At 45.9% G+C, this 9,755-nt stretch overlaps 1 pseudogene; it reads left to right on the top strand.

Moving 5' to 3' along the window:
• Positions 1–2,752: 2,752 nt before the first annotated feature.
• Positions 2,753–9,755, top strand: part of LOC116982303 — a 66,273-nt pseudogene continuing 59,270 nt past the window's right edge.

Below are 9,755 nucleotides of genomic sequence, written 5' to 3'. Positions count from 1 at the left end.
TGTGCGCTGAGTGTGGCAAGGGTTTCACCCGCCTTGACCACCTGCTGGAGCACCAATGAGTCCACACCGGCCAGCGCCCATTCACCTGCCCACTCTGCGGCAAGGCCTTTGCCCGCTCCTGCAGCCTGCTGGCACACCGCCACGTGGACAGATAGGCACAGTTTAGGTAGACACAAAATGCTGGAAGAAATGGGTAATGTTTCAGGGTCGACACCCATCTTCAGTGTCGACCCGAAACGTCACCCATTCCTTGTCTCTAGAGATGCTGCCTGTCCCGCTGAATTACTCCAGCACTCTGAATGTCACCTATCCATGTTCTCCACAGATGCTGCCTGACCCGCTGAATTACTCCAGCACTTTGTGTTAGTCATAGAGTGATACAGTGTGGAAACAGGCCCTTCGGCCCAGCTTGCCCACACCGACCAACTACAGTAGTCCCACCTGCCTGTGTTTTGTCCATATCCCTCCAAACTTGTCCTATCCATGTAACTGTCTGTTTCTTAAATATTGGGATAGTCACAGCCTCAACTACCTCCTGTGACAGTTTGTTCCATACTCCCACCACCCTCTGTGTGAAAAGGTTACCTCTCAGTTTCCTATTAATCTTTTCCCCTTCACCTTGAACCCATGTCCTCTAGTCCTCGATTCCCCGGGATACGGGGAGAAGGCAGGAACTGGGTACTGATTTTAGATGATCAGTCATGATCACATTGAATGACGTTGCTGGTTCGTGGGGCCGAATGGCCTACTCTTGCACCTATTGTCTCTTGTCCAATGTCTATTGTATCAGGACTAGGCGTGTATTTCACCCCACACTTGTGCTCGGTCCTCCAAGGCCAGCTGGATCTCCCGGTTGCCAACCATTTTAACTCCCCTTCCCACTCCCACACTGATGTTTCTGTCCTGGGCCTCCTCCATTGCCAGAGTGAGATGACACGCAAACTGGAGGAACAGCACCTCATAGCTTACAGCCCAATGACATGAACATTGAATTCTCCAAATTAAGGAGAATCCCCCCTCTTATTCAAGTCCTGGAGTCTGTCCCGACCCCATCTCTTTTTTCCAGCTTTCTCCCCCGACTCCATCAGTCCAAAGAAGGGTCCAGACCCGACACGTCGCCTGCCCATTCCCCTCCAAAGTGCCGGTAGAACTCAGCAGGTCAGCCATCCCTGGTGAGAAACGGATGGAGAAATGTTCCTATTACAAGCTCTCCTTGGCCCTGTCAAGAATGTAGTGTCCATTCTTGGGATGGGATGCAAGGTCCGAGCTGACCAGTCATCGACAGCCCCCCGCCCCCCTCCCCTCATGGGCCATCTCTTTGTCATTCCTCTGTCTTCTTCTCGCTGGATGACAAGCAGAATCATCTTGGCTTAACAGTAGATGTATCTTCTTCCTTTTGCCCTTTCGTTTCTACAGGTATTTACAGCGGAATCAAAACTACTTCCGTTGGTCCTGATCTTCCTTTTGTTTTAGTAAAGGTAGAACCTTTGACAGTTGCAATTGGTTTAGGATCTTGAATATTCCCATAGCGTAAATTTGACATGAAACGTACTTCCTTTTCTATGAAGTTCATCAGATCAGGAAGCATGGCCTCTCGATTCTCATTTTCCTCTAACAGACCAGCTTTATCTTTTCTCTAAGTCTATAGGGCAGTTTTAGAGTGATCATTTTCATATTGCTAACAACATTCATTTCTTGCATGTGGTCTAAGAGGGTAGTCATTTCTTTCATACTTCTAAGACATATCGCAAACTCCCGCAATGCTTTCGCATCTTCTGGCTGGATAGCTGTCCAAGCGTAGGCTTTCTTCATGAGGATGTCTTTGGATCATGGAAGTTTAAAGGGACTTTTATGTAGTGTGTCGGCAGTGAGCGGCGACTGCGGAGGGTTCAACAGCCCCGACCACGGGTGAACAAAAAGGGATGATGATTGAACTTTATTACCTTCCATCACAGTGAGGAATGTGGATTCTGCTGTGGTGATTGTTTATGTTAGATTTTATTTTATGTGGCTGTGTGTCTTTTGCTTTTTACTCAGTATGGCTGTATGGTAACTCAAATATCACTGTACCTTAATTGGTGCATCTGACAATAAATTCCATATTCAACTTGATCAGCTTTCGTCTATATATTTAAAAAAAAGATATTGCTGACTGATCGTGCACAATTGTGGCGGCTTGATTTCAAAGACAGGGCAGGGGCATTCCCTGAGGGATTTGGGTGGTTGGAAGAGGTTTCGTCTGTGTTTTCCCCCTCGGTTGTTGTTCGAGGAGGAAGGCGGCGGCACTCGGCCCGTCGGGGCTAGGATGCGCGGGAGGAAGGCGGAGCTTGGATTGAGGCTTGGAAGGCTGAGCTTGTCTCCCCTGCCCCGACCCGTATCTATTAATTAAAAGACTGTGTTATTTATCAAAAGACTGTGTCATTTATCTTTCGAGAAGTGTTGCATGTCTGGTGGAGAGCTGACATGGGTAAAACAACATTCCCCTGACTCCATGCTTTCTCCTAAGTGGCTGGATGGAGCAATCACTTGAACGATATAATAATTTTGCACGGTAAACCCTCACCAAGATGGCCGCCGTCAACCCCATATTTAGACGTCCGCCGTCAAACCCTTACCAAGGTGGCCGCCATCAATCCCTCAACAAGATGGCCGTCGGCTTGCCGACCAATCAGCGGCGCCGACCTCACCTGCCCTCACCAAGATGGCCGCCCGCCCCCCGGATCGGATCTCCCTCCCGTCGACCCGCATGAAAATGGCGCGTGAGAAGATGGCCAGTTGGTGACGTCCGCTGCGGACGGAGCTGAGGTAGATAGTGGTTGTTACAATGGCGGGAAGTGTGAGGTGGGGTCAACAATGAGGTCATGACCACATCAGTCTACAGTACAGTACAAACGTGTGTGTGTGGTGGTCACATTAGGGTCAATGACCACATCAGCTAACAGTACAGTACACGTGGTGAATGACACATCATCTACAGTACATGTGTGTGTGTGGGTCAACATGAGGTCAATGACCACATCATCTACAGTACAGTACACGTGTGTGTGGGGTCAACATGAGGTCAATGACCACATCATCTACAGTACATGTGTGTGTGTGTGGGGGGTCAACATGAAGTCAATGACCACATCATCTACAGTACACGTGTGTGTGTGTGTGTGTGGGGTCAACATGAGGTCAATGACCACATCATCTACAGTACAGTACACGTGTGTGTGGGGTCAACATGAGGTCAATGACCACATCATCTACAGTACATGTGTGTGTGTGTGGTCAACATGAGGTCAATGACCACATCATCTACAGTACAGTACACGTGTGTGTGTGGGGTCAACATGAGGTCAATTACCACATCATCTACAGTACACGTGTGTGTGTGTGTGTGGGGTCAAACTCGTTATAAATAAATCAGACTCACCCTCTTATTCACTCAGGTCAATAACTGAGGTTATAAATAAATAAATAAATCAGCAGCGGAATCAGCGAAATAAATAAACCCGGTAAATCTAGGGGAGAGAAAGATAGCTGAGGTCAATCTCCACATAAACTACACTCTGGGGGAATAAAAACTGGTCTGGGGTCAATAATATAAACTCACTGTCTGAGCAGCGTCCTGAGATAAAACACGTTATAAACATCTCCCTCTGTCTGGCTCCCAACCTTCCTCTCTGTAAATAATCAATAAATCACCAAATAAACTACACGTCTGGGAAAATAAACCAATCTGGGGTAAAACTGGGGTAAATAATGTTATAAAACACACGGGAACAAAATACACAAACAGCCCCACAGCCATTGAACTCAACTCAACCAAAATTCTGAACATTTAATAGCCCATTATCCTTTATTTGCACTTTATTCTGTTTTATTTATTCATGCGTGCATATATTTATACAATGGTATATGGACACACTGATCTGTTCTGTATTCATGCCGTCGATATTCTGTTGTGCTGAAGCAAAGCAAGAATTTCATTGTCCAATCTGGGACACATGACAATAAACTCTCTTGAATCTTGAATAAACCCGGTCTGGGGTAAAACTAGGTAAATAATGTTATAAACACACAGGGGCGCGGAATAACCCGGCCTGGGGTAAAACTGAGGTAAATAATGTTATATACATACAGGGGCGCGGAATAAACTCGGTCTTGGGGTAAAACTGAGGTAAATAATGTTATAAACACACAGGGGCGCGGATAAATCCGGCCTGGGGTAAAACTGAGGTAAATATGTTATATACATACAGGGGCGCGGAATAACTCGGTCTTGGGGTAAAACTGAGGTAAATAATGTTATAAACGCACAGGGGAGCAAACTAAAACCGGTTTGGGGTGAAACAGGTAAATATAGCAATGGTACAGACATTTTGAGATTTAAAAAATCAAGTCTACAATTATCCCATCAGATAAAGCATAAAAGAAGTTCAATTTGACACCTAATTCTCTTTCATATCTTCAGTATTAAAAGGTTATGGCCATTTTCATACTCGGAAATTAGCATCTTGTTCCCTATTGCTTTTCCATTGACTTAACACAAAAGCTGTGATCAAGGACAGTCAAAAGCCCATAACGTTCTTAAAAATTAAGAGAACTGAAATACATTTTCAGTTATTATAGATTGAAGCATTCTGAGACAAATATAAAACATCTTACTCGGATGACCTGAAATTAAAGCATATAATTAGTTAGTTACCTAATTGCAGCTAATTACAAAATTCAATTACTAGATCTAAACATCTATCCATTTCTTAAGAAAAGATTAACATTTTAAATAGCCTAATTGTCCAAATAGCATTCACACAAGAATTCACGATATAACATGATTTTTAAATCTCATTGTCATGAATTTATAGGCCAAATGGAAGGAATTTAATGTTTAATTCACATAAATTAATGGCCATTTTAATCATCTTGCGAGTGGGTTTTTGTGGAACGCGATCGATTGGAACGTTGCGGTTTGCAGTGAATTTGAACCCCATATCGGCAGGAAAAACACTGCCTGTTCATATGAGGTCATAATCACATTTTTGCCAATGAAATTTAGATTAAAGTAATACGAAGAAGCAAGTTTATATGTAAAATATACGACTTACCTTATGTTTTGTCCCCTGCGTGAGATCCGTCCCGTTGTCGGCGTTAGAAGTCGCCTTTTTATTTTACTCCAGCGATTAAATTGTCCCATGATTTATTTTTTAAACTTCTGAGAACGCAAGTTGGAAAGATTGTTCAGCATCAGGTAGCAGCCCAAGAAAATATATCTCGGACGAGGCGCACTAACGGCCAGTGGCAGAACTGCAGCGCCGCTGAAGGCAAGTATTGTAACATACCTATAATATAAACTCACCGTCTGCAGCAGCGTCCTGAGATAAAACACGTTATAAACATCCCCCTCATCTCTGGCTCCCCCTGGGTGCAAAGGGAGGGGGGAGGATTCAAGGGGGAGTGGGTTGGTGCCGAGGGGATGAATGGGGGGAGGGGGGCATGGAACTGGGGGGGAGAGAGGAGGGTCAAGTGAGTCAAGGAAGGGGGTAGGGAGCCAGGTGGGGGTGGTTCCACGATTGTGTTGGGGGGTGTGGAGGAGGGGGGAGGGAGCAAGGGGGGTGAAGGAGCAGGAGGCAGCGGCAGGTGCAGGGAGAACACAGGGGGGGGGTCACATTGTTTGGGGTGGGGAAGGTGTTGCAGTTTAGAAGTCAAAACCAGGGCAGGGTTTTCACTGTGAATGGCGGGGCGCTGGGGAATGTGTGGAGCAGAGGGATCTAGGAGTGCAAGTTGCGAGTTGGGCCGAAGGCCTCTTTCCAACGCTGTATCACTCTATGAATCTATGACAAGTGCTGGAGTAACTCAAGGGTCAGGCAGCATCTGTAGAGAAGATAGACACAAAGTGCTGGAGTAACTCAGCGGGAGACACGCCAGCTGAATCCGCGGGCTGGAGACCGCCAGCTGAACCACGGGGCTGGAGACGCCAGCGGAGCAGCGGGGCTGGAGAACGCCGCTGAACCACGGGGCTGGAGACCGCCAGCAGAGCCGCGGGGCTGGAGAACACCAGCTAACCACGGGCTGGAGAACGCCAGCGGAGCAGCGGGGCTGGAGACCGCCAGCGGAGCAGCGGGGCTGGAGAACGACCAGCTGAACCACGGGGCTGGAGGAACGCCAGCGTAGCAGCGGGGCTGGAGAGACGCCAGCTGAACCACGGGGCTGGAGACCGCCAGCAGAGCCGCGGGGCTGGAGAGACGCCAGCTGAACCACGGGGCTGGAGACCGCCAGCGGAGCAGTGGGGCTGGAGACCGCCAGCAGATCCGCGGGCTGGAGACCGCCGCAGAGCCGCGGGGCTGGAGACCGCCAGCGCGCAGCGGGGCTGAGACCGCCAGCGGACCAGCGGTGCTGGAGACCGCCAGCGGAGCCATGGAGGTGCGGAGCAACGGAGCGGCAGAACCCAGCGTGCACCAAGCCAGCTCGGCCGACCGGAGGCACAACCGACTCGGCCGACAGTGGCTCTGTCCAGGTTGATGTTTGGTGCGCAATACTTGCAGGGGGCAAAGTCCGTTTATCAGTCTTATGATGGGCAGGAAGCGAAAAGGGAAGCACTCGGGCACAAGAGGAGAAAGAAAAAAAAGGAAATAAACAGAGAATAAGAGGCGGGGGGGTTTCTTAAATGAGCATATTTTAATGCTAGGAGCATTGTAAGAAAGGTGGATGAGCTTAGAGTCTGGATAGACACCTGGAAGTATGATGTTGTGGCGATCAGTGAAACATGGTTGCAGGAGGGCTGTGATTGGAAACTAAATATTCCAGGATTTTGTTGCTTCAGGTGTGATAGAATTGGAGGGGCAAGAGGTGGAGGTGTTGCATTACTAGTCAGGGAAGATATTACAGCAGTGCTTTGGCAGGATAGATTGGAGGGCTCATCTAGGGAGGCTATTTGGGTGGAACTGAGAAGTGGGAAAGGGGTGTATTATAGACCGCCAAATGGGGATCGGGAATTGGAAGAGCAAATATGTAAGGAGATAGCAGATATTAGTAGTAAGCACAAAGTAGTGATTGTGGGAGATTTCAACTTCCACACATAGACTGGGAAACACATTCGGTAAATGGCTGGATGGTTTGGAGTTTGTAAAATGTGTGCAGGGATAGTTTTTTGCAGCAATACATAGTGGTACCTACTAGAGGAGGGGCAGTGTTGGACCTCCTGTTAGGAAATGAGACAGGGACAGGTGGCGGAGGTATGCGTTGGGGAGCACTTCGGGTCCAGTGATCACAATACCATTAGTTTCAATATAATTATGGAGAGGGTCAGAACTGGACCTAGGGTTGAGATTTTTGATTGGAGAAAGGCTAACTTTGATGAGATGGCGAAATGATTTAAAAGGAGTGAACTGGGGACATTTTGTTTTATGGGAAGGATGTAGAAGAGAAATGGAGGGCATTTAAAGGGGAAATTTTAAGAGTACAGAATCTTTATGTTCCTGTTCGGTTGAAAGGAAAACAGTAAAAAGTGGAAAGAGCCCTGGTTTTTCAAGGGAAAATTGGACATCTTGTTCGGAAAAAGAGGGAGATCTACAATAATTATAGGCAGCATGAAGTAAATGAGGTGCTTGAGGAGTATAAGGAATGTAAAAAGAATCTTAAGAAAGAAATTAGAAAAGCTAAAAGAAGACATGAGGTTGCTTTGGCAAGTAAGGTGAAAGTAAATCCAAAGGTTTCTACAGCTATATTAATAGCAAAAGGATAACGAGGGATAAATTTTCCATTGGAGAGACAGAGTGGACAGCTATCTGCAGAGCCAAAAGAGATGGGGGAGATATTGAACAATTTCTTTTCTTCAGTATTCACCAAGGAGAAGGATATTGAATTATGTGAGGTAAGGGAAACTAGTAGAGTAGCTATGGATGCTATGAGTTTCAAAGTAAAAGAAGTACTGACACTTTTGAAAAATATAAAAGTGGATAAGTCCTCCAGGTCCTGACAGGATATTCCCTAGGACATTGAGGGAAGTTAGTGTAGAAATAGCCGGGCTATGACAGAAATATTTCAAATGTCATTAGAAACGGGAATAGTCCCCGAGGATTGGCGTACTGCGCATGTTGTTCCATTGTTTAAAAAGGGTTCTAAGAGTAAACCTAGCAATTATAGGCCTGTTAGTTTGACTTCAGTGGTGGGCAAATTAATGGAAAAGATACTTAGAGATAATATATATAAGCATCTGGATAAACAGGGTCTGATTAGGAACAGTCAGCATGGATTTGTGCCTGGAAGGTCATGTTTGACTATCTTCTTGAATTTTTGAAGAGGTTACTAGGGGAAATTGACGAGGGTAAAGCAGTGGATGTTGTCTATATGGACTTTAGTAAGGCCTTTGACAAGGTTCCTCATGGAAGGTTGGTTAAGAAGGTTCAACTGTTGGGTATAAATGCAGGAGTAGCAAGATGGATTCAACAGTGGCTGAATGGGAGAAGCCAGAGGGTAATGGTGGATGGTTGTTTGTCGGGTTGGAGGCAGGTGACTAGTGGGGTGCCTCAGGGATCGGTGTTGGGTCCTTTGTTGTTTGCATGTACATCAATGATCTGGATGAAGGTGTGGTAAATTGGATTAGTAAGTATGCAGATGATACCAAGATAGGGGGTTGGTGGATAATGAAGAGGATTTCCAAAGTCTACAGAGTGATTTAGGCCATTTGGAAGAATGGGCTGAAAGATGGCAGATGGAGTTTAATGCTGATAAATGTGAGGTGCTACACCTTGGCAGGACAAATCAAAATAGGACGTACATGGTAAATGGTAGGGAATTGAAGAATACAGTTGAACAGAGGGATCTGGGAATAACCGTGCATAGTTCCTTGAAGGTGAATCTCATATAGATAGGGTGGTAAAGAAAGCTTTTGGTATGCTACCTTTATAAATCAGAGCATTGAGTATAGAAGCTGGGATGTATGTTAAAATTGTACAAGGCATTGGTGAGACCAAATCTGGAGTATGGTGTACAATTTTGGTCGCCCAATTATAGGAAGGATGTCAACAAAATAGAGAGAGTACAGAGGAGATTTACTAGAATGTTGCCTGGGTTTCAACAACTAAGTTACAGAGATAGGTTGAATAAGTTAGGTCTTTATTCTCTGGAGCGCAGAAGGTTAAGGGGGGACTTGATAGAGGTCTTTAAAATGATGAGAGGGATAGACAGAGTTGATGTGGATCAGCTTTTCCCTTTGAGAATAGGGAAGATTCAAACAAGAGGACATGACTTCAGAATTAAGGGACAGAAGTTTAGGGGTAACATGAGGGGGAACTTCTTTACTCAGAGAGTGGTAGCGGTGTGGAATGAGCTTCCAGTGGAAGTGGTGGAGGCAGGTTCGTTGGTATCATTTAAAAATAAATTGGATAGGCATATGGATGAGAAGGGAATGGAGGGTTATGGTATGAGTGCAGGCAGGTGGGACTAAGGGAAAAAAGTTGTTCGGCACGGACTTGTAGGGCCGAGATGGCCTGTTTCCGTGCTGTAATTGTTATATGGTTATATGGTTACATTTGTTTTAACTAATCTTTTTATCTTCACAATCTATAAAAGCTTTTGCAGTCAGTTTTTATGTTCCCTGCCAGTTTTCTTTCATAATCTATTTCCCTTTCCTAATTAAGCCCTTTGTCCTCCTCTTCTGGTCTCTGAATTTCTCCCAGTCCCCTGAGAGGCTGCTTTTTCTGGCTAATTTGTACGCTTCATCTTTGTTTTGATACTATCCCTGAATTTCCCTTGTTATCCACGATGCC

The sequence above is a fragment of the Amblyraja radiata genome, chromosome 16 (genome assembly GCF_010909765.2).
Source record: "Amblyraja radiata isolate CabotCenter1 chromosome 16, sAmbRad1.1.pri, whole genome shotgun sequence".
NCBI lineage: Eukaryota > Metazoa > Chordata > Chondrichthyes > Rajiformes > Rajidae > Amblyraja > Amblyraja radiata.
Note: the sequence above shows the minus strand (reverse complement) of the source record. Positions and strands in the feature narration are given on the sequence as shown.